The sequence below is a fragment of the Squalius cephalus genome (assembly GCF_949319135.1).
Source record: "Squalius cephalus genome assembly, chromosome: 5".
Classification (NCBI taxonomy): Eukaryota; Metazoa; Chordata; class Actinopteri; order Cypriniformes; family Leuciscidae; genus Squalius; species Squalius cephalus.
In genome coordinates this window covers 1,678,049-1,703,097 of record NC_137126.1, presented here as the reverse complement: position 1 = coordinate 1,703,097, position 25,049 = coordinate 1,678,049, and the positions used below count along the sequence as shown (strand labels likewise).

Genomic DNA, 25,049 nt, shown 5'->3' with positions numbered 1-25,049 from the left:
CATTATAATTAAAGTCCTTACAGTAATTCCTGCATTTCTTTTTTCACTCTTGGAAGCACTTCCGATATCACATTACTCTGGTGTCAAGGGCTCCCATGGTAATCATAATCATTTCATAGACAAATATGATTATGAAGATCGCTTGGCTTCATGGCAGACGTAAACACAAACCAGCAATAGAAGTCCTCTCAGATTTGACAAGGTCAATAGCAAAGTGATAAAGGTTGAGTGAGCAGAAGAAGTAGATTTAGCGTGTCATGCTCCACTGAAGAGTTACTCTACTAGATCACACACACACACACACACACACACACACAGATTGCTCAGAACGTAAACACATCTGAGCCGAATCTTCCATATCAGGTGTCATAAGGGCGTATGTAATGTATACAGTATGTGAGCTACAACCGGCTCGAGTCAAATACAAGAAAGAGCTGTATTAATATCTGTTCTCTGGCGCAGAAATCAGATAGACTATCAGGCAACTCTTTACTGGATTTACGTTTTCTATTTATTTTATTGTTTAAGTTTTGTTTAGTAGGATCTTTTGTAACATGTTCAATACATGGTATTAAATATGGCGGTGTTAATGTATATGGTCTTGGTGGACTAGTATAGATAGCAACTGTAAAAAATTATAATAATAATAATAATAAGATCAATGTTCAAAGTTATGACAACATATTTTGCTTTAACTCATCAAAATAAGATTCAACTAATTTTTTTTAAATCAGTTTAATGTAATTTAAGTTGAAATGACTTGATTTCCAAGTTGATTGTACTTAAAATTGTAAGGCAGACATTTTTTTTTTCCAGTGCATGTACTTGCTACTGCTAATAATGAGCATGTAAGACATGAGCATAAAGAGACATGCATCAGTCCCGCAGCAGATCTGGACAGGCGGAGCTGGGGAGGGGAAAGGGTTCACAGCAAACACTGACCAGACTATTTAAAGGTTGAGCAAGCGATCTCATTGGCTGCAGGATCAGCAGAGGCCAATCAGATTGTGCCATGTGGTAACGATGTGATGGCTTGCAGACTGCATGTAAAGGACTGATCAGCTTGCGCCCCCTAGAGTTTAATTTGTGTTTGTCACGATCTTAAAATCATTTAATCTAAAGGCTTTTGCTCAAGTTCTTGAAACCAGCTTTGTAGGCAAATATTAATTTTGCCTGAAAGGAATTCAAAAGTTAAATAAAATGGAAAATAGGATTGAATGAATATAGTGTACAGTAAATGCATGCTATACAATGCATGGTAAAACTGTTGTTTTTAATTAGATATAAATGCAATATATTGTTAAATATAATCAATATGTATATATTGTATAATATATTCAAGAAATACATATACAGTATTCAAAGGTTTGGGGACAGTAGGATTTTTTTTAATTGAACTAATGAATTAAATTAATACTTTTATTCAGCAAGGACAAAAGTGACAGGAAAGACATTTATAATGTTATTATAATAAAGTTTCCGTTCTTTTGAATATAGGAATTCTTTTGAACTTTCTTTTGAATATAAGAATCCTGAAAAATAAAATTGATCAGTTTCCACAAAAATATGAAGCAGCACAACTGTTTTCAACACTGATAATAATCATAAATGTTTCTTGAGCGGCGAATCCTCATATTAGAACGATTCGAGACTGAAGTAATGGCTGCTGAAAATTCAATCATAGTTCAATAGCATTATATCAAACCTTCCCTCACCGTCTACCTTTGCCACAGCCGAGAGCTGCGATGATTGCAGTTTAGCATTGATTTATAATACACAGATTCAAAGCAAATCTGCTCGCATTTACATACTTTAAAGTTTCGCTCCATTACAGCCTAAAATAGATGCATGTGACCCCTGAATCTCACACACTCCCCGGAGCGTAATCATCTTCATAAAGCCCTGGAGAGAGAATCAAACACACGCACACACACACACACACACACACACACACACACTAATTTAAAGAGCCGTGCAATCACTCGTCACAGAGAGATATCAGATGCCGCTCATCTCAGGACACATCTGGTGGTTTATCCATGATGTTTTATAGATACTGAAAGGAGAAAAACTCTAAATGATTTAATGTCCACAGGAGAGTGATCCTGTAAACCCAATGCAAATGCAACGAGAGCCGCATTTGCTCCATCAGTGTTTATTAGCTGTAATAAATGATCATACGCTGACCCCGAAACCCCATGGGTTGTGATCCAACCGCTTTATTTGAATTAACATATTTCTGGGGTGAAACTGAAAGCCATACGCTTAAAATATTACTATTTAGAAAACATGAACGCACAGATTATCCAATTTGAGGCCAGAGGCGGTAATGAGTTTCTGACGAAATGTTGAGTGTCTCAGCGTTAAAGCGTTTACACTAAAGGCTCATAACTAATGTGTTAAAAGATTTGCACAACACTTGCATTTTCAGGCTTACAACTAGTTGAATTTACAGTAGCAGTTTATTTTGACAGAACACTTTACTGTAAGTATAGCATGTCAACTATCAGACATTATAGTATTAGTAGACTGTCTGCTTACAGTTTTTTCCAATTGCTAACACACTAAAATGACATGCACAGCACAATTATTGAAACTGACACACAGAGAGCAGAACCTCTGCAAAATGTGTGTAAAGCGGAAAATGAGTTTAGACTTTTGGAGACTTGAGAAATTCAAAATGGCACTTTTTAAACACACTGAACACGGTTCTCTGCATAAGACTCAACAATCTGACATAAAGTCACATGATTGCCATTTCAAAACACTGTCATTCAAAATGACACTTCATGATCTGATTGGCCGACACATGTGTCACCTGACCTCAATGCTTCACTGTTAACACTTCAATCTTTTTCAGTTTACTGTTTTTTGTGAGCATATTTTTGTTCAGTCCAGTGTAAATATATTATAATATATTATTAATATTTCTGCTGTGCATATGTTGCACTGACTTGTTTGGTGAAAAATAAAAAATGTTTGAACAGCATGTGTGTGTGTGTGTGTCTGCAAATATTTCTGTGCATGTGAACAATCTGAAGAATTTTCTACAATTTGAACTATTTTAGTATTATGGCAAATCATACTAAAGATGAGAGTGCTCTTCATTACGCCCAACAGTGTGTAGTTGCTTAGACAAGAAATCTGATAATATGAATGAAGTGTCAAGTCAAGTCAAGTCAAGTTTATTTATATAGAGCTTTTCACAACATAGGTTGTATCAAAGCAGCTTCACAGTATTAAATTAAAACAATACATCAATGTTTGTTTCTAGTGGAACGTCCACGTTTGGTAATGCTGATCAATAGTATCGTTGATTGATTAGGCTAATTAAATTAAATATTCCCAAATATCCCCAACTGAGCAAGCCAAAGGCAACAAGTGTGTGCCATTTCGTGCAAAAGTTTGATTTTAATAATGCTATATGTAGTTTTGGTTGCAGTGCTTCATTTTGCAGGATATATTAGATATTTTGCATGTGTGGTATTAAGTATTCTGGTTTTATAAGTATTTTGATAAAACAAGCCTAGTTTGCAAAATTGTGTGAATTGAAAAAAAAAAATTAAAAAAACTGTAATATCTCTTAACTCTTTCTTTTGCTGCTCCTTAACAGACATTCTACTGACTATAAGTAACTTTACAACTACATGTCAAATGTATTCTACAAACCCGAACCCTAATCTAACAGTAATGCTCTAATGAGAGTTAGTTTACACGGAGGTGCAATGTTATTTATAGTTAGTAGACTTGACTATTGAAATAAAGTGAAACCTTAATAAAGTATTAAGCGTTCTTGTGCACAAACTGTTGACAACTCCAGGTTTGTTGTTCACTCAGGTAAATCTGTTCTGCTTGCTGTCGACCGCAGTGAAGTCAGCGATACTCTCCGCCGAGTTCACCGAATCATTACCGGCACAAACACACTGCAGTGATGTGATCGTTTATGATTTGCCTGCAGCACAGATGTGTGTGTGCGCATGCATGTGTGTGTGTGTGAGCTTTCCTGTAGCTCAAACAGTAGAGTGTTGGGCCGTTGGCGCTTGATACGCCAAGGTCATGGGTTCGATTCCCACGGAAAGCAAGAACTGATAAGAATGTAAATGTGTACCTTGAAATGCAATGTAAGTTGCTTTGGATAAAATGCGTAAATGTAAGTGTGTGTGTAACTGAATCAGCAGGCTCATACTTGTCACACATGCCTGTCTTGACTGTCAGATCATGTGAAGTGTCAACAGCCCAATTCTCTCGGCCCGAAACACTCTCACACGTCAAACACACTGAATCACACGTCTAACCCCAAAGCAAGTTCATTGCCCCATTTTAACATTTGAAATGGAATTAAAACGTTGTAATGACTTCATAACTCAGTATTAACTGTGAGACTCAAGTCACGAATCTCACAAAGAAATATGATTTCTCTTTAAAATCAAAGCAAGAATTATCTTTTGCCTAAAGAAGCTGAAGCCCATTTTAGGCCCATTAATGTTTTTTTTTTTTTTTTATCCTGCATAAATTCACTTCAGTGCATTAAATAATACCATAACTCACACACTGACAAATGGTGTAGGATTTAAAAAATAATAATTTTCACTCAGAAATTGCAGGTAAATTTCATAAATAATTACAAACACAAGCCATTTTGAAGTAGAAAGTTTGATCTTATCTATAAGACGAGCATAATAAAGCTTGTATGGTGTCTCTATAAACCTGCGGTTGGCTCACTATAGCTGACACTTCAGCCTTAACAACATTTATAAAGTGTCAAGTGAGATTCCATAAATTCCATATTATCTCATAAATAATCCCTCACACTGTATCCTAAATTAAAATTCCACTAGTGCATCAAGTCTTTAAACAAACCATGTTGTGTTATTAAGTAAAAGAGGAGTGCATTATTACAGATTCTCAGATACGGGGACCAAAAGTTCTCACACAGATGGAGATGTCCGAAAACCATGTTCTTGTTGTTTAAGGCATAATATTATCCTGTATTTGCCCATATGTTCCAGTAAATCTAAGATACATTTACTTTAGAAGTACATAAGATTTGTTTCTCTCTTATTTTAAGCATGATCTCATGAAATGCATAAAACAAGAAAACACAAATTGTCAGGAAAGAAAAATCAGCTTAACTCAATATATATATATATATATATATATATATATATATATATATATATATATATATATATATATATACTGTATATATATATATATATATATATATATATATATATATATATATATATACACTCACCTAAAGGATTATTAGGAACACCATACTAATACTGTGTTTGACCCCCTTTCGCCTTCAGAACTGCCTTAATTCTACGTGGCATTGGTTCAACAAGGTGCTGAAAGCATTCTTTAGAAATGTTGGCCCATATTGATAGGATAGCATCTTGCAGTTGATGGAGATTTGTGGGATGCACATCCAGGGCACGAAGCTCCCGTTCCACCACATCCCAAAGATGCTCTATTGGGTTGAGATCTGGTGACTGTGGGGGCCATTTTAGTACAGTGAACTCATTGTCATGTTCAAGAAACCAATTTGAAATGATTCGAGCTTTGTGACATGGTGCATTATCCTGCTGGAAGTAGCCATCAGAGGATGGGTACATGGTGGTCATAAAGGGATGGACATGGTCAGAAACAATGCTCAGGTAGGCCGTGGCATTTAAACGATGCCCAATTGGCAGGGGGCCTAAAGTGTGCCAAGAAAACATCCCCCACACCATTACACCACCACCACCAGCCTGCACAGTGGTAACAAGGCATGATGGATCCATGTTCTCATTCTGTTTACGCCAAATTCTGACTCTACCATCTGAATGTCTCAACAGAAATCGAGACTCATCAGACCAGGCAACATTTTTCCAGTCTTCAACTGTCCAATTTTGGTGAGCTCGTGCAAATTGTAGCCTCTTTTTCCTATTTGTAGTGGAGATGAGTGGTTCCCGGTGGGGTCTTCTGCTGTTGTAGCCCATCCGCCTCAAGGTTGTGCGTGTTGTGGCTTCACAAATGCTTTGCTGCATACCTCGGTTGTAACGAGTGGTTATTTCAGTCAAAGTTGCTCTTCTATCAGCTTGAATCAGTCGGCCCATTCTCCTCTGACCTCTAGCATCAACAAGGCATTTCCGCCCACAGGACTGCCGCATACTGGATGTGTTTCCCTTTTCACACCATTCTTTGTAAACCCTAGAAATGGTTGTGCGTGAAAATCCCAGTAACTGAGCAGATTGTGAAATACTCAGACCGGCCCGTCTGGCACCAACAACCATGTCACGCTCAAAATTGCTTAAATCACCTTTCTTTCCCATTCTGACATTCAGTTTGGAGTTCAGGAGATTGTCTTGACCAGGACCACACCCCTAAATGCATTGAAGCAACTGCCATGTGATTGGTTGATTATTGCATTAATGAGAAATTGAACAGGTGTTCCTAATAATCCTTTAGGTGAGTATATATATATATATATATATATATATATATATATATATATATATATATATATATATACTAGCATCAAGTCTTATTATCTGACACATTTCTAAAGTAAAAGGTTTCAGGATGTTTAAATTGAAAGCAAAAAAGCATAAAGAAAAGTTTTTGTTTTTTTCTGTGCACGTCTTTTTCTGCACTTCTTCCTTTCATTATATTTCCTCTACTCTCCTCCAAATCCACATCGGCCCGATCCCGGTGTGCATCGTCTCTCGAGGCGTTCTGCCCCATCAGAGTCTCTCCACGCTTTTAGTCCAGCACTCCTTCTCTCCCATGACCCCTTCTTTCTTCATTTCTCAAACCATCCGGAAGGGCCAAAGGGAGAGCCCAGTGCAATTTCCTTCCTCTAATAGGTACTTCCAGAGCCCACTTCCATAGTCTGGAGAAGTGACAAGATTAAAGAATAGCTGCTCTCTTCGACGAAGGCAGGGGCAGAAACAGAGGGCAAAAATACTCTGGGTAATTATGGGGAAATCAAGCACACGCTCACGTCACCGACTCGGTCCCGGCGGATCAAATCCAAGGCTTTTTACTTTCCTCGCTGCCTCTGTTCTCTCTTTCCGAGCTGATATTGCACTTTAGTTTAGAAAAACAGACTAACAGCATTCTCTGAAGCTTCGGCCTCCTCTGCTTTGAAGCTCGTCTGTGAACGGGTTAAAAGCCGCAGAACTGCAATGGCGTGATTTCGAGAGCTCATCGAAAGAGAATATTAACTAGCCTGAGGACAATGCAATATATTATATTACACAAGGAGATTCTCCCATCTGACCGTTTCCACGACCTTTCATTATTTTTAAGATGTTTCTTGCAGGAATGTTGAGGAATAGATCACCTATGAATGTGCACATTACAAACATTCAAACAATTTTGGAAACATAAAATAAGATATTAGGGAGAATGTTTTCCATTCAGTGAATCGTATACTTCGGATTCTCAAAAATGACATTAAGCATTAGTCATTTGATTTGACATGACCTGATATTCTGTATTATGGTATATTGTGGTAATGAACATGTTTTTTTTTTTCGTGGGCTATGCAATACCATGAATCATTCCAGGTACCTTATTATGCAAATTGTTTAGAATTTTAGAATGCAAATTAGCTTATTCTAAGCTTAGTCCATTCAGCTGTTTAACATTTTCAACACTGCAAGTGACGCATGAAAACGGACAGCAACTGGCGCTTATGGAAAAGCAGAAATACCACAGTTACCCTGTTCACAAAGCATTGGCCGACTTTACAACCTAATCTCATGAGAAACTATTATAGGATGTGGGGATTTTTAGATTAATTTGTACAGAAACATAACTAATCAATGTTAGCAGATGTTACAATCTCCGATTGTCATGCAGAAGAATGGAAGTCAAAGCATGTTTACATGTTTTCAAACAGCCATTTTAAACATGTTAACCCCCACCAAAAAAAAATATTGTCTACATTTATACACTTTAGTCTGGACTAAAACATGCCAGACCAGAAAAGATATCTTAAAAATGGTTAAACATTTTCTGATTCATTAATATTATTATTTATAACTGCGTTATTTTGCCTTGAAACGGTATGAAACATTTGTTTCCCTTTCTGCTGTATGATATTATGTTGCGTCTTGCACTTTCCGCGACACATTCAATGTTAAATGTTCAGTGAGTGTCGCTAAAAGCAAGTTCTGTTTCATCCAGATGAACGTGAATCTGGAAATGTTTTATGATGTTGTTTGTTTGTTTTGTTTATCGAGGCTGTTTAGAAATTAAGTGAAGTTCACAATGTAATTTGGGGAGGAGTGAACCCATCTAATCTTTCAATTAACTGCCGGAGCATATAAGCAGCCGCTCACCTCGCATCCCTCCACCTCCCCAGCTCCACCTGCAGAATTTAGGCATCTTTCTACCATATTCATCATCCACTCATTAGTAGTCTACCGTACTCATCACCCACGCATTAGTAGTCTACCGTACTCATCACCCACGCATTAGTAGTCTACCATACTCATCATCCACGCATTAGTAGTCTACCGTACTCATCACCCACGCATTAGTAGTCTACCGTACTCATCATCCAAGCATTAGTAGTCTACCGTACTCATCATCCACGCATTAGTAGTCTACCGTACTCATCATCCACTCATTAGTAGTCGACCGTACTCATCACCCACGCATTAGTAGTCTACCGTACTCATCACCCACGCATTAGTAGTCTACCGTACTCATCATCCAAGCATTAGTAGTCTACCGTACTCATCATCCACGCATTAGTAGTCTACCGTACTCATCACCCACGCATTAGTAGTCTACCGTACTCATCATCCACGCATTAGTAGTCTACCGTACTCATCACCCACGCATTAGTAGTCTACCGTACTCATCATCCAAGCATTAGTAGTCTACCGTACTCATCACCCACGCATTAGTAGTCTACCGTACTCATCATCCACGCATTAGTAGTCTACCGTACTCATCATCCACTCATTAGTAGTCGACCGTACTCATCACCCACGCATTAGTAGTCTACCGTACTCATCACCCACGCATTAGTAGTCTACCGTACTCATCATCCAAGCATTAGTAGTCTACCGTACTCATCATCCACGCATTAGTAGTCTACCGTACTCATCACCCACGCATTAGTAGTCTACCGTACTCATCATCCACGCATTAGTAGTCTACCGTACTCATCACCCACGCATTAGTAGTCTACCGTACTCATCATCCACGCATTAGTAGTCTACCGTACTCATCACCCACGCATTAGTAGTCTACCGTACTCATCATCCACGCATTAGTAGTCTACCGTACTCATCATCCAAGCATTAGTAGTCTACCGTACTCATCATCCACGCATTAGTAGTCTACCGTACTCATCATCCACGCATTAGTAGTCTACCGTACTCATCACCCACGCATTAGTAGTCTACCGTACTCATCACCCACGCATTAGTAGTCTACCGTACTCATCATCCAAGCATTAGTAGTCTACCGTACTCATCACCCACGCATTAGTAGTCTACCGTACTCATCACCCACGCATTAGTAGTCTACCGTACTCATCATCCAAGCATTAGTAGTCTACCGTACTCATCACCCACGCATTAGTAGTCTACCGTACTCATCACCCACGCATTAGTAGTCTACCGTACTCATCACCCACGCATTAGTAGTCTACCGTACTCATCACCCACGCATTAGTAGTCTACCGTACTCATCATCCAAGCATTAGTAGTCTACCGTACTCATCACCCACGCATTAGTAGTCTACCGTACTCATCACCCACGCATTAGTAGTCTACCGTACTCATCATCCAAGCATTAGTAGTCTACCGTACTCATCACCCACGCATTAGTAGTCTACCGTACTCATCATCCACGCATTAGTAGTCTACCGTACTCATCACCCACGCATTAGTAGTCTACCGTACTCATCATCCAAGCATTAGTAGTCTACCATACTCATCATCCACGCATTAGTAGTCTACCGTACTCATCACCCACGCATTAGTAGTCTACCGTACTCATCATCCAAGCATTAGTAGTCTACCGTACTCATCACCCACGCATTAGTAGTCTACCGTACTCATCACCCACGCATTAGTAGTCTACCGTACTCATCATCCAAGCATTAGTAGTCTACCGTACTCATCACCCACGCATTAGTAGTCTACCATACTCATCATCCACGCATTAGTAGTCTACCGTACTCATCACCCACGCATTAGTAGTCTACCGTACTCATCATCCACGCATTAGTAGTCTACCGTACTCATCATCCAAGCATTAGTAGTCTACCGTACTCATCATCCAAGCATTAGTAGTCTACCGTACTCATCATCCAAGCATTAGTAGTCTACCGTACTCATCATCCAAGCATTAGTAGTCTACCGTACTCATCATCCACGCATTAGTAGTCTACCATACTCATCACCCACGCATTACTAGTCTACCGTACTCATCATCCACGCATTAGTAGTCTACCGTACTCATCATCCACGCATTAGTAGTCTACCGTACTCATCATCCAAGCATTAGTAGTCTACCGTACTCATCACCCATGCATTAGTAGTCTACCATACTCATCATCCACGCATTAGTAGTCTACCGTACTCATCACCCACGCATTAGTAGTCTACTGTACTCATCATCCACGCATTACTAGTCTACCGTACTCATCATCCACGCATTAGTAGTCTACCGTACTCATCACCCACGCATTAGTAGTCTACCGTACTCATCATCCACGCATTAGTAGTCTACCGTACTCATCATCCAAGCATTAGTAGTCTACCGTACTCATCATCCACGCATTAGTAGTCTACCGTACTCATCACCCACGCATTAGTAGTCTACCGTACTCATAATCCACGCATTAGTAGTCTACCGTACTCATCATCCAAGCATTAGTAGTCTACCGTACTCATCATCCAAGCATTAGTAGTCTACTGTACTCATCATCCACGCATTAGTAGTCTACCGTACTCATCACCCACGCATTAGTAGTCTACTGTACTCATCATCCACGCATTAGTAGTCTACCGTACTCATCACCCACGCATTAGTAGCCTACCGTACTCATCACCCACGCATTAGTAGTCTACCGTACTCATCATCCACGCATTAGTAGTCTACCGTACTCATCACCCACCCATTAGTAGTCTACCGTACTCATCATCCACGCATTAGTAGTCTACCGTACTCATCATCCAAGCATTAGTAGTCTACCGTACTCATCATCCACGCATTAGTAGTCTACCGTACTCATCACCCACGCATTAGTAGTCTACCGTACTCATAATCCACGCATTAGTAGTCTACCGTACTCATCATCCAAGCATTAGTAGTCTACCGTACTCATCATCCACGCATTAGTAGTCTACCGTACTCATCATCCACGCATTAGTAGTCTACCGTACTCATCACCCACGCATTAGTAGCCTACCGTACTCATCACCCACGCATTAGTAGTCTACCGTACTCATCATCCACGCATTAGTAGTCTACCGTACTCATCACCCACGCATTAGTAGTCTACCGTACTCATCACCCACGCATTAGTAGTCTACCGTACTCATCATCCAAGCATTAGTAGTCTACCGTACTCATCACCCACGCATTAGTAGTCTACCGTACTCATCATCCACGCATTAGTAGTCTACCGTACTCATCACCCACGCATTAGTAGTCTACCGTACTCATCACCCACGCATTAGTAGTCTACCGTACTCATCACCCACGCATTAGTAGTCTACCGTACTCATCATCCACGCATTAGTAGTCTACCATACTCATCATCCACGCATTAGTAGTCCCACTGGAGGGTTTATCTAAGATCTAAGCGAGTGGAAGCGGCAAAGGAACTCGTGAAATGTCCTGTGACTGGCACTAAAAGACTAATGCTCTAATGCATTTGAAAATAACGTAGCACCTACACTAAACGACCAATAGTGTTAACAAAAGCAAATGTGAGATAAAAACACATTTGCTGAAGCAAACATGCTATTTTAGCTGCTTCTGCAAGTCTTTAAGCTCTTTTATCACGTATCCGAGAGCTTCACATCACGAGTGCAATGCTTTATCAGGTGAGATTCAGAGCAAGTTTACTACAGCAGAAAAAACACACATGGAGCTGATTACATTTACATTTACATTTACATTTACATTTACATTTACATTTACATTTACCCAGACAGCAACACAGTGTCGGCCCAGATCTGGCCCACATCTGAATTAGTTTACATATCATGCACTATACCATAATTTGGAGCTCATTACATAGTATTGTGCATGAAAATAAGTCTTAAAGGGGTCATATAATGCCATTTTTGTACAAGCTAATATGATTCTTTAGGGTCTAAATTAAAAGTTTGTAATATACTTTAATTAAAAATTCTCATTAGTATTGTAAGAAAACACTCATTTTACCTGGTCAAAAACAGCTCTGTTTTCAGCACGCCGTTTAAGTGCATGTGTCTTTAAATGATAATGAGCTTTGCTCACCCCGCCCCTCTGTTCTGTGCGTACACCGTTTGTAACACAATAACACAATAACCATAACGCGTTGTTCATTATAAGAACAGAACACCACAATCGCTTAGACGCCATTCTGCTCATAGACAGAGCTGGCGGGTCTGTGTTGAAACGCTGCTGTCAATCAACAATCGTGGGAGGGGCATCGATTTTGTGACGTCACAAAATCGAACGGCTTGATTTGAGATGGGGGAAAACATATAAGAAGATTAAAAAAAAAACACTGGATGGATTTTTATCATTTTATGATGGTTATGTACAGGCTGCCAACACACATTTCAGTACAATCAGCTTGTAAATGTGCATGTACCATTATATGACCCCTTTAAATAAGGTATATTTTGGGAGTTTTGCAAAAATGTTTTTTTTATTTTTTTTATGAGTCTTGGTTGGAAACTCTGGCGCCCACTTTCATTAGCTTTATACGTGGATTTTTTGTGATACCTTTTGGTGATTTTTGTAGCTTGACAGAATAAATGACCATCCACTTTTCTTATAACAGAAGCACAGACTCTGCTGAATATCTCCTTTTGTGTTTCACTGAGGAAAGTAAATGTTTTCATTTTCATTTTTAGGTGAACTAATCCATTAAGCCCAGGCGGAGATTACCTGTCGTTGTGTGAGTATCTCTAAAGCATCTCTCTTTAAAGAAATTGGAGAAAACACGGAAGCGACCGCCGGCCACAAAAACGACAATCTTTATTGCTTTTATCTGTTCTCTTTTCTTGAGTGGTTTTCCGATAGCAGTTCGCCTCTCCGTGACCTCTGATCTCGGAACAGCTATTCTTAAGACTCAATTATAAGTCTTGCTGGCTTTAAAGCGAAATGTAAATCTGGGTGGAAGGTGCTGTCAGTCACGGAGTAATTGTAGGTAGTGAGAGAAGATCTGGGAGTTTTGCTGGAGAGGATGCTTGATGCTTTATTATGCTTTAATATGCTGAGTCACGTCTGTTCCTCCTCGTACATTAAACCGTTTCCGACTGGGAAATAATAGAGTCCAGAGGAAACCATTAACATTTAGATGTAGAGATCTGTGATTGTTAGTTATCAAAGCGCTCTCATGTTAAACCCACGAGTGTTGGTCATCCGAGTATATGAGACAAATGACGAATATTTCACACTGTTTCCAAGATAAAAGACAATCTGGCCTTTTTTAGACCTTGTATTCAATGTGCTTCAAATCATCATTAAAGTTTATTTAAAAAACAAACAAACTTGGTGATGATATAATATTGTGTAATTCTTAATTTATTTGTAATTGATTATTATTTTCTATAGAGAAAAATAATACCAAAGATAAAAACCTAATTATTATTGATTAATCATTTTCTATATTTTCTATACAGCGCGTGACTGTGGTTACACACACACACTGAGTGGCAGCATTGGCTTTCAGCGTGAATGCCACAAAAAACACAAAATCTAAAACGGGAAAAGCTTTGAGATTGACTGTACAAATAGATTTGACAAGAATCTGAGGTATATTTTTACAGACTGCCGAAAGCTACAGAACAGAGGAGCAAATGAATCTCAGCGATTCACAGAAACAACTGGATCCAGGCAGAGAACGGTGGATTATTTTGCATCAATATGCTGAATTATGGGGTAAAATCACACCCTGTATATTGTAGTGTTATATATTGTATTGACAACTCATCAATTAAATATTTGCCATTGTATATTCTGCATAATCGGATGTTTTTAAATAAACACTGACATGAAACGACACAAGTTTTAGGGCTGGATGATATGATGATATATATAACATTAATAGAAGTGATCACCCGGATTTAGGCTTATATATATAAAGTGTTCACAGGCTTTGCTTTATGTAGCCTATTTCCCCGGTGTTGAAATCAGGCTCATATAAATGTCAGGAAACACGATTCCTGCTGCATGTCAGTGTCCGTGATCACTGGATCTTTGGTGAGTTGTGAGGAACACTATATCGAGTCCAAGCTTTAGTTTAAACTGATAATCGTGTGTTTTACTGGCGTTTCCTCTATTAACTCCAGTCACTCTCAGCTCTTCTGCAGCTCAGGCCGGCTGAGGGAGTGACGTCAGCGCATAACCTCTATATTAAAACCTTCTATATCCAGTTTCTGCATACTGTATTTCACCTACACACATGTATGTAATTCAAAAGGTTTTTATGTGTGCAACAATTAAGTGCAATTAATCGCATCCAAAACAAAAGTTTGTGTTTACATAATAAATGTGTGTGTACTGTGTATAATTATTTTGTATACATAAATATAGACATACATATATATAAGAAAATGTGTTATTTATAAGTAAAATATTTATATTTATATATAATCTAAATTATATATAAATATACAGTATATACATGCATGCGTGTGTAATTACATATACAAAATAATTATACACAGTACACACACATATATTATGTAAACACAAACCCGTATTTTGCATGCGATTAATCGTTGCCCAGCACTAGATTTCACTCAGCATGAGTATCTTTGTGTAACTGAGACTTAAAGAGGAGGGACTAGTTCGTCTTTTCAGAAATGGACACAATGTGTCGCAAAAGCCTCAACCAATCCATCAATCCCACAGAAAGTACAGTAGCAGAGACTCTCTGTGAACGCAGTGACGTGGAGGTGAAGTCGAGCCAGCTGGCGAAACACCTCTCCTCTTCTCCACCACAGGTCTCCATTGTTTATTAATAATCCCAGCGGTGTGTTTGGCATGGAGAGCGGAGCAGCTGGTGGGCTTCAGATGAAGGTTTCCACCAGTGTTTCCTCAGCAGTCGGGGGCCGCAGCCTTTCATTCAGGCCTTTCATTACATAACTGTATGAATTATTGAGGTTAACCGCAGCAAATGACCATGGCTTTTAATAATTCATGAAGATCAAGCTAAAACAGTCGTCGGGCAGCCAGTCGCCCACCTTTCCCTTCGAAGGGCCACACGCGTCACATCCAACAACCAGCAAATCAATGGATTTTTTTATATATATATATATATATATATATATATATATATATATATATGTTCCTCACTCATAATGCTATGAGTTTTAACATTCACACACAAAAAAATCTGAATATTATCCATATAAAACATTATCAAATTGTTTGTAACACTTTACTTCAAGCGTTTAAATATATTAATAAATATATAAATAAATATATTACAATTATTTTGTAATGCATTAATTATGCCTTGTAATGCACCTTGTATGATATCATGAATAATTGTAATTAAAATGCATTGTAATATGTATCTATTCATTGCTACACCTTTATAAAGTATAATGACTCAACAATTTAAGATGTAACAAGGATTCTGCAAATATTATAATGCTTTTTGATTGTAATGCATTACAACATACAGTATAAAAGCTTTAAGTAAAGTGTTACCAAAATGTTTACTCATTCTTTGCGATGTAGTTGCAGTATAGTCTCTTTTGCAAGACTGCATTCATTTGATCAAAAATACAGTAAAAATAGAGAAATATTATTACAATTTAAATCAGCTGTTTTCTATGTGAATATATAGTAAAGTGTAATTTATATCCTGTGATCAAAGCTGAATTTTCAGCATCATTACTCCAGTCTTCAGTGTCACATGACCCTTCAGAAATCACTCTAATATGATGATTTGCAGCATTTCTTACTGTATGTCATATTTTTGTAGAAACCGTGAAAAAGAATGTCAGGATTCTTTGATGAATAGAAAGTTAAAAATAGAAATCTCTTGTAACATTATAAATGTTTTTACTGTCACTTTTGAACAATTTAATGTGTCCTTGCTGAATTAAAGTATTATTATAATTATTATTAAATCTTATTGACCTCAAACTTTTGAATGCTATATGTCACATGTAAGAAACTTTATTTTGTCAGAATACACTTTTTTCTGAACAGACATCAATGAAGAAAGATGCTTTTTGACTTCTACCTGATCACTGACCCATAATAACCAGCCAAACATAATATTATATGATCTGACAATTCACAGCATTTTCAATCCTGAGGCATCTTTATATTCGCTTCCATTTCATAACTCTGGCCTCGAGTTTTTATTTTATAGTGTCGTTTGACTCATAATTGCTCAAATCAGATCATCTCTTCAAAGAATGGAGCGCATATTTCCTCCAGCTTCGCTGATAGACTTATTTCAGAGACATTATTAAATGATATGAAACAGAAGCTCTGCAGTCGCTTTCATAACAGCTAATATTCTTAATAGCCTAATCAAAAACTCCATATGCCCAGAACAATCTAGTTACAATCCTCAGAGGCTGCTGAAATATGAAATGATATATTTTAGATAAAGTTATCCTTCACAGTGTCACAGGAACGCTTCATATCTAATGCAATCAGCCAATGCAACATTAGTAAAAATGCACTTGTGTGTGTCTGAGAAATGATGAGGGAGATTATAACAATGCAGATGCAAGATTAATGAGGTAAACATAAACTAAATGTAAACATCTTTTGTTGGCTGAAATAAAATAAAAAGGGATTGCAAAAGCAAACATGACCAAAATATTAATGCAAAACTAACTGAAATAAAATAATAACCATGTCCTATCCTAGATGCCTTTAACCTTTAAAAATATGTATATTCGCCTTAAATCGCACTGAACAGAATGAAACAGATGTGTGTCAAATTAAGTGAATTATAAATGTAAATATTAAATTAATAAATTGAACTGCACTAATCATGTTTAAATGTTCAGAGTTGTAAACATGTTTAAACTAATACTAGATACTAATGCAAAAAAACATTTAAAAAAATATTTATTTATGTTTATTTATTTATAAATAATAAAATGTTTTAATATGATTAAAATCTAACAATAGCTTTTTATTTATAATAATAATGATAATAATATCAATATTTGTATTTATTTATTTATTTATTTATGTATATTAATATATATTGTTAGACTTTAATTATATTAAATATTATATATATATATATATATATATATATACAGTATATATATATATATATATATATATATAAGATTCAATATGATTAAAGTCTAACAATATATATTTTATTTCTAGTTATTATTATAATTATTATTATCAATATGCATTTTTGTTTATTTACAAAGAATAAAAACTTCATTATGATTCAAATCTAACAATATCTTTATTTATATTATTATTATTATCATCATCATTATTATTATTATTATTATTTATTTGTTTATTTACAAATAATGAAAAGTTCAATATGATTAAAATGTAATAATTTATTTTTATTTCTATTATTATTATTATCAATATTTATTTTTATTTATTTATTTACAAATAATAAAAAGTTCACTATGATTCAAATCTAACTTTTTATTTATTATAATTTCTTTCTTTCTTTCTTTCTTTCTTTCTTTCTTTCTTTCTTTCTTTCTTTCTTTCTTGCAATCAATCAATCAATCATGGAAAATTGGACCAATTTTCAGATTCAGTGAAAAACCGTGTTAGTGCGGATCACGTCTGCTCTCGGTCGAGATCCCGAGGTTGTTCTCCTTCAGCTGGTCGCGACGGCATCAGAAGCGAGGAGTTCTCCATCTGTCCACATCTCTAATGCCCATGAAGTCAATCAATCTGACGTGTGTGTGCTGAGCTATATCATATATCAGTAAAGGCATGAGAACCATAACTACAGTACGCCAATAACCATTCAAAACATCAATGATGAAACGAGATGAAGTACAAATTCTGCCAAGCCTCTTCATAATGACTCTCTGTGTCATCACTGGAGAATCTGTGTAATATCTGACCCATAAATGCTTGATTCAGGCATCTATATTAATGGTACAAGCCTAAGATGATTTCTGCGAGCTGGATCAGTTGATCTGACGATATTCATCTAGTGTATTAGCATAGAGGGATTATTATCAGCGGGCTAATTTTAGCAGCTAGCTCATTTCTGTTAACACAAGGTGTTCTGAGATTGCTGAAACCCAGAGATCGACTTTATACCATGTTCTGCAATTAGCATATCCCAGAGAGAGAAGTGCTGTATTATCTGCTGAAAGTCTTGAATTAATCAGAACAGCAGAGCCGACGCTGTAACGACAGAGAGTCAGGAGTCAGGGCTTTAGCATCACATCCAGGACAGAACTGTGGCTCGTCATGACAAAGCACATCTAATTATCATGCAATCTTATATTTAGTATTTAGTCATCTCCAGCACTACTTTACTGTTTACATTTTGCTTAAAACATGCCTAAAAAACTGAACATTCTGTCATCTTTTATTCCCCTACTTTCTTTCATAAATCCCAGATCCACACATACCAGATGTGGGCCGGATCTGAGCCGACACTAGAGATATGTATGTTTTTTGTCTTTAAAGTGTACAAAGACAATGTCCATCAAAACTAACATCAAAATATCTTCTTGTAAATACATTTTCATTTTTGAGTGAACTATACATTTAAAGGCAGGTTCCTATTGTAACAACTAACCACATCCAGTGTGACAACATGCCCCACTATAAGAGTTAGTGTCTGTGAATGTGTTTTTCCTGCACAACAACAATGGAAATGTTCAATATGTATTTTTAGTCAAGGTATATACACTGACTTTCACAAATAAATCCACCTTACTAGAGTAAAACGTGTGACAACTTGCCCCGCTCTCCTCCTAATCATTTGGAAAATTAAGTCAAGTCGCCTTTACTTATACAGCACTTTTTACAATACAGATTGTTTCAAAGCAGCTTTACAGTGATACATTAATCAATATTTGCTATGAATAATAATATCTCAGCTATCATCACCTTAGCTTTTACATCCAAATTTTTTATTTTTTTTTCTCACATAAATACGTAAATAATAGTCAGCAGTTTAAGTGATGTCACTTCCTGGGAGTCACTATTTAATTATATATATATATCATCATAAACATACATAATCGGCAGCCGTCTGAGCGGACGAATGCATCCGAGGTGCCGTTTTCAACTAAAAATGTGTGCATTTCAGCCGTTCATTTAATAGAAGTTTTGAAAACAGGATTCAAAGTTACGTTTTTAAAACAATACAGTTATTATTTCCAAACTCCAAAAACACAAATTTTTGAAAACGGTGACGTCATGCACATGCTATAGGCGTGTATCGTTTCTTTACAAAGAGACATCGCCACCTACTGGCCTGGCAGCAGAATACAGTGATTTTAGTCGTTTACGCAGATCCTTATGAACGGGATCGTTTTGGCAACGTTGTCGTCTGTACCCGGAAAACACAAAGTGTCGTGTAGATGTACACTGTAAAAAAATTATTGTGATTTTAACGGTAAAAGACTATGGTCTAAATAAAAAATGCTATGGTGAAAAACTGTTAATTGGTTAACAGAAAGTTTCTGTACTATATACTGTGAATAACTGTAATAGATCTAACCGTACATTTAATGTAATTTTACAGTAAATTTTACAGTATTTGGAAGTGAAAAAGTCATTGTATAACTTACAGTGGGAAAACAAACATAAATTGACATTCCCACAATTCCCTTCGTGAAACTTCACATTTATTGTACTTTTGTTGAAATAACTATGTTTCTTCATATTTTTCTTAGTTGTTTTCTAATCAGTTATGCACATTAAGGTTTTATGTTACATTTAATGTTATTAAATTAATATTTATTGCATTTTTATAATTTCATGTGTGTTACCATGATGGTGTTTAGTGTGTGTGTGAGTGACACTGTGCAGATTCTAAATATTAGTATTAACTATAATGTGGAAAAGCTGTTTGTGACGAGCATTGATTGATCATGTGACTCTCATCTGCACTGTGATTGGTGGTTATCAGTGTATTACAATGATACAAAACAAATATCAGTACTTCAATAGGTCGGTATAAACATTAACATTATATCAGATAATGAAATACTTTTTTTACTGTAAATTTAAGTCCGTAAAACCTGAAATGTTACTACCGCATTTTTTACGGTAAATTTCTGCCAACCACAGCTGCTAGTTTTTTTTACCGTAAATTTAACCGATTTTTTTTTTACAGCCTCATCATCTTTATGATCCCGCACAATAAACAAGCAGGCGTTCAGTAGAAGCGCATATATTCTTCCCGAGGACCCGGACGCCAAGACCCCCAGCTGCAGCCTTCAGTCCTCCTGCCAGAAGAGACAGTGCTCATTATTCCCTCGGCCAAAGCTCTCTCGTCGTTGATATTCTGGTCCTGTTCTCCATCCACCGCTCTGAGACGGGGTGAGAGGCTGCTTCTCTCTCTCTTTATCCGCCTCCGTGAAGGACGATCGGAACAGGTACTGGTCGGTCCGGCGCAGGTGCGGCTCAGGTGCGGCGCTGAACGTCAGGCGTGTGACGTGTTTGTACTGGGTCGCAGGTCTTTGCCTGGAGCTTCTGAAACGGTCACTAGCGCGGCTTGTTTGTGCCTGTTGCTCATTAGACATTAATGCGTGTCTGGGTTAGCGTGCATTTAATGCGAGAGTGGGCGAATAAAAAATGCATAGTTCAGATAATGCAAACGGGTTATTTTGCTTTAATTGTATTGCATAACACAAGCAATAAAACATATATATATATGCATATATATGTTTCCCCATAGTGTGACAACATGCCCCACTATTGGGAAATGATTGTTAAATGTGCTTAAATAATGCAAACTGGCTATAAATTTGAGCTTTAAAAGATAGTTCACCCCAAAATGTAAATTCTTTCTTCATTTACTCACCCTTATGTTGTTCCAAATCTTGTTTAAAATAAAATAGTTTATTAAAATCTAGCAATCTAACAGGTAAGTCCTCCTCCAGTTAGATAGATGATGTACTTGCATGACTGAAATTAGTCTGTGACCCCGTATATGTGACAAAATTCCCCACCATTTGGAGTCAACGTGTTTTATCCCTCTTATATAATTGTTCTAATCACAAATAAATATTCACTGAAGTAAAAAGTTCAGTGCGAGAGTAAGCAAATACAAATTGCATTGCTCAGATAATGCAAACTGGTCATTGTTCTATTATTATAAAAATTAATCAATTGCATATAATTAGGACTTTGGAAGAAAAGAAAAAAACGTCCCCTGCAACAGTCCAAATTAGGCCACAAAGAGCAGCTAAGAGCTTGCAGCATGTGGGCCGATCATTAAAATTGACGGACATCATAATTTTGCATAATATTAGAAGTGCATATCGACCAGGTTTGATTCACTGCGCCAGTAATGGGATGCATCCCGGAAAAACTCTTTAGGACTCGTGGCTGCGCCATTCGCTTTGTGTCCATCATAATCACTCAATTACCAAAAGCTTCAAAGTCAAATTTGACATCAAGCGCAAAAAGCGCGAGAGCTCCCCCAACAGTTAAGCGTCAGAAACACATTCACACCAGTTCACCTGCAGCTCTGAGCCTCTCGATGCCCTCAAACACACACATTCGCATCTTTCCACCGGCCACACGCGCTCGTGAGATTAATGCGAGTGTGCATACTTCATATCCTTCTGCATCACACTGCCAGCGAGACACAGGCCCGAAGGGGAACCTGGCTGTGCTCTCCACGGCAGTGTGTGCATGTTTATTGACTTTGCAGATGCAGCAGGAAAAATACAAAGGAGAAAACAGTGTTAACGTCCTCCAAGCGTCCAGTGAGCATCTGATTCACTCAGCCTCTCCAAACGCGTATGGTGTCATTTTTCATACTTCATTTATGCTTTGCATGGGTTGACTCAGCAAAAGGACAGCATCAAACCACACACACACACACATCAACTTGCTTTCTGTAATGCAACAATGAGCAATGCGTGGACTGAAAACAGATCTGATCACGCGCGCGCAAATGGAAGCATCTGCAGTCCAGTTTCAGTCCGTGCAGAGAGAAACACACACTCGCGCGCTGGAGCTCACTGAAGTGCTGCATTTAAAAGCCCTCACATGCTTCATTACAGACTCACCTGAAACTGCTGCTCCCGTGGATCGGGAATCTGACGCTCCGCGCTGCTTTAAAGTTCGGCTGAGGCTCCGGGTCCGAAGCTCATGGTGTGCGATCGGGTCAGCGGTTCCTCTCATACTCAAGAGGGACAAATCCGGCGGTTCGGGTCGCAGAACAGCGTCTGAGAAACAGGAGGAAATATCCGATGGAGAGATGGAGAGTCCGACTGACTGCTGCTGAGAAACGCGCAGAGAAACGAGGAGGAGGCGCCGAGCATCACTTTACTGGATTGTATAGGAGGGTGATGGTAGACAGAAAGGGGAGGGACTGAAGGAGAGAGAGAGAGAGAGAGAGAGAGAGAGAGAGAGAGAGAGAGAGAGAGAGAGAGAGAGAGAGAGAGAGAGAGAGAGAGAGAGAGAGAGAGAGAGAGAGAGAGAGAGAGAGAGAGAGAGAGAGAGAGAGAGAGAGAGAGAGAGAGAGAGAGAGAGAGAGAGAGAGAGAGAGAGAGAGAGAGAGAGAGAGAGAGAGAGAGAGAGGGAGAATTTTTTCCCCCCATTATTTGCTTAGTAAAATAATTGTTATTGTTTTGCTTTAGCTTCATTTGATTGATATTATTTTCAATAGCGTTAAATGTGCATGCATAAACATATATGGCAAGTCGGATTGACATTTAATCATTCCCAGGAAATTAATTCTTGATATCAACAGTTCAGTTTTCACTAGTTAAAATGCTAATTCTTGATATCAAGAATTAGATTTCTTCGAGTAACAAGGGCAAGGTTTTTTTTTTTTTTTTTTTTTTACTAGTAAAAATGTTAATGCTTGATATCAACAGTGACGTCATCACTCGCTGAAATACGAATTCTTGATATCAAGAATTGAATTTCATAATATTCTATCTGAAATAGTATTTTCACTATAGTCAAATGTTACCATAGGCTGCCTTTTAAATTCAGTTGTTGATATTAAGAATGTATTTCTTACTAGTTGAAATTCCAATTTCACAATCTTTGTAACAAATCATAATTTGTTACTAAGAACTAACATGAACAGACAATGAACAGCTGTATTTTAATTAACTAACGTTAACAAATATTAACAAATACGGTAACAAATGTATTGATCATAGTTAGTGCATGTTAAAGTGTTACCAATTTATTTCTTAATATTAAGAATTTGTATTTATGCGCGTGATTATGTCATAAGTGGAAATCTAGTTCCTGTTTTCAAGAAACAACCTTTTTATCTAGTGAAAATTGAATTGTTAATTGATATCAAGAAATCCTGAAAATCAATACAAGTCAAAACGGCTTGCCATTGCACATATAATGAGAGAGTGATAAGAATGTGTTCATTAACAGAGATGCAGATCTCAAACACAGAGGTAAAACAGATATTAGAAGTACAACACCATGGGCTGGGCTCTTTTTGACTCGGACCGGGATGTCTTTATAAAATCCACCAAATGTGTTTCAACACTTGAATCTGTAATTATAATGTCTGAACATAATTGATAAACAAAGAGGGAATGGTGTGTCAGTTAAACTCGGGATTGTTCCAGGGTTAAATATAAGCGCTGTCCGCGGTTCTGAACACGGGATTGTTCCAGGTTACATATATAAGCGCTATCTGTGGTGCTGAACAAGGGATTGTTCCAGGTTAAATAAAAGCGCTGTCCGTGGTGCTGAACACTGGACTGTCCCGGGTTAAATATAAGCGCTGTCCGCGGTTCTGAACAAGGGATTGTTCCAGGTTAAATAAAAGCGCTGTCCGTGGTGCTGAACACTGGACTGTCCCGGGTTAAATATAAGCGCTGTCCGCGGTTCTGAACACGGGATTGTTCCAGGTTACATATATAAGCGCTGTCCGTGGTGCTGAACACTGGACTGTTCCGGGTTAAATATAAGCGCTGTCCGTGGTGCTGAACACTGGACTGTCCCGGGTTAAATATAAGCGCTGTCCGCGGTTCTGAACACGGGATTGTTCCAGGTTACATATATAAGCGCTGTCCGTGGTGCTGAACACTGGACTGTTCCGGGTTACATATAAGAGCTGTCCGTGGTGCTGAACACGGGATTGTTCCAGGGTTAAATATAAGCGCTGTCCGCGGCTCTGAACACGGGATTGTTCCAGGTTACATATATAAGCGCTATCTGTGGTGCTGAACATGGATTGTTCCGTCATTGTTGATAAAGCAAAATATGTGTTTAGATGAACTGCTGGGCCCAGTTATTCAAAAAGTTTCATCTGGATCAGAATTATCTAGATTTGAATTCCCATGTTTTTCTACCCAGTATCAGGATCAGGATCAGGCAATCCATCTTACTTTTGTGAGGTTTGCAAAGCAAAATAGGATGGATTCCCCTGATCCAGATACACACTTTTTCAGATTATCAAACCTGAAATATCAGCACTCCAAATGAGGTTACACTTGTTTGTTTGTTTATGTATTTGATAGGGACAAAGGATGTTAATGAACATTAGTATAAAATACAAAATGTAAACAAGCTGGATTATAGCAACATTGCTAAATTACATTTCACAATTGCAGGCTGTTAGCTATGTTAAGAACAACATGTAGAAGAGACAGTGTGGGTCATTTTAAGTGTTTTTTATCTGAAGAGAAAGAAATCAACATAAGCAAACAAAC

The 25,049-nt window shown here is 37.7% G+C and overlaps 1 protein-coding gene across 2 annotated transcripts in view; it reads right to left on the bottom strand.

Moving 5' to 3' along the window:
• The window catches only part of brinp1 (bone morphogenetic protein/retinoic acid inducible neural-specific 1), a 184,781-nt gene extending 162,077 nt beyond the window's left edge, over window positions 1-22,704 (bottom strand). For both annotated transcript variants that reach the window (XR_013821326.1, XM_079872141.1), the window contains exon 1: window positions 22,422-22,704. The gene's annotated coding sequence lies outside the window, so the exon portion shown is untranslated. The remainder of the gene's footprint in view (window positions 1-22,421) is intronic.
• Window positions 22,705-25,049: the final 2,345 nt, after the last annotated feature.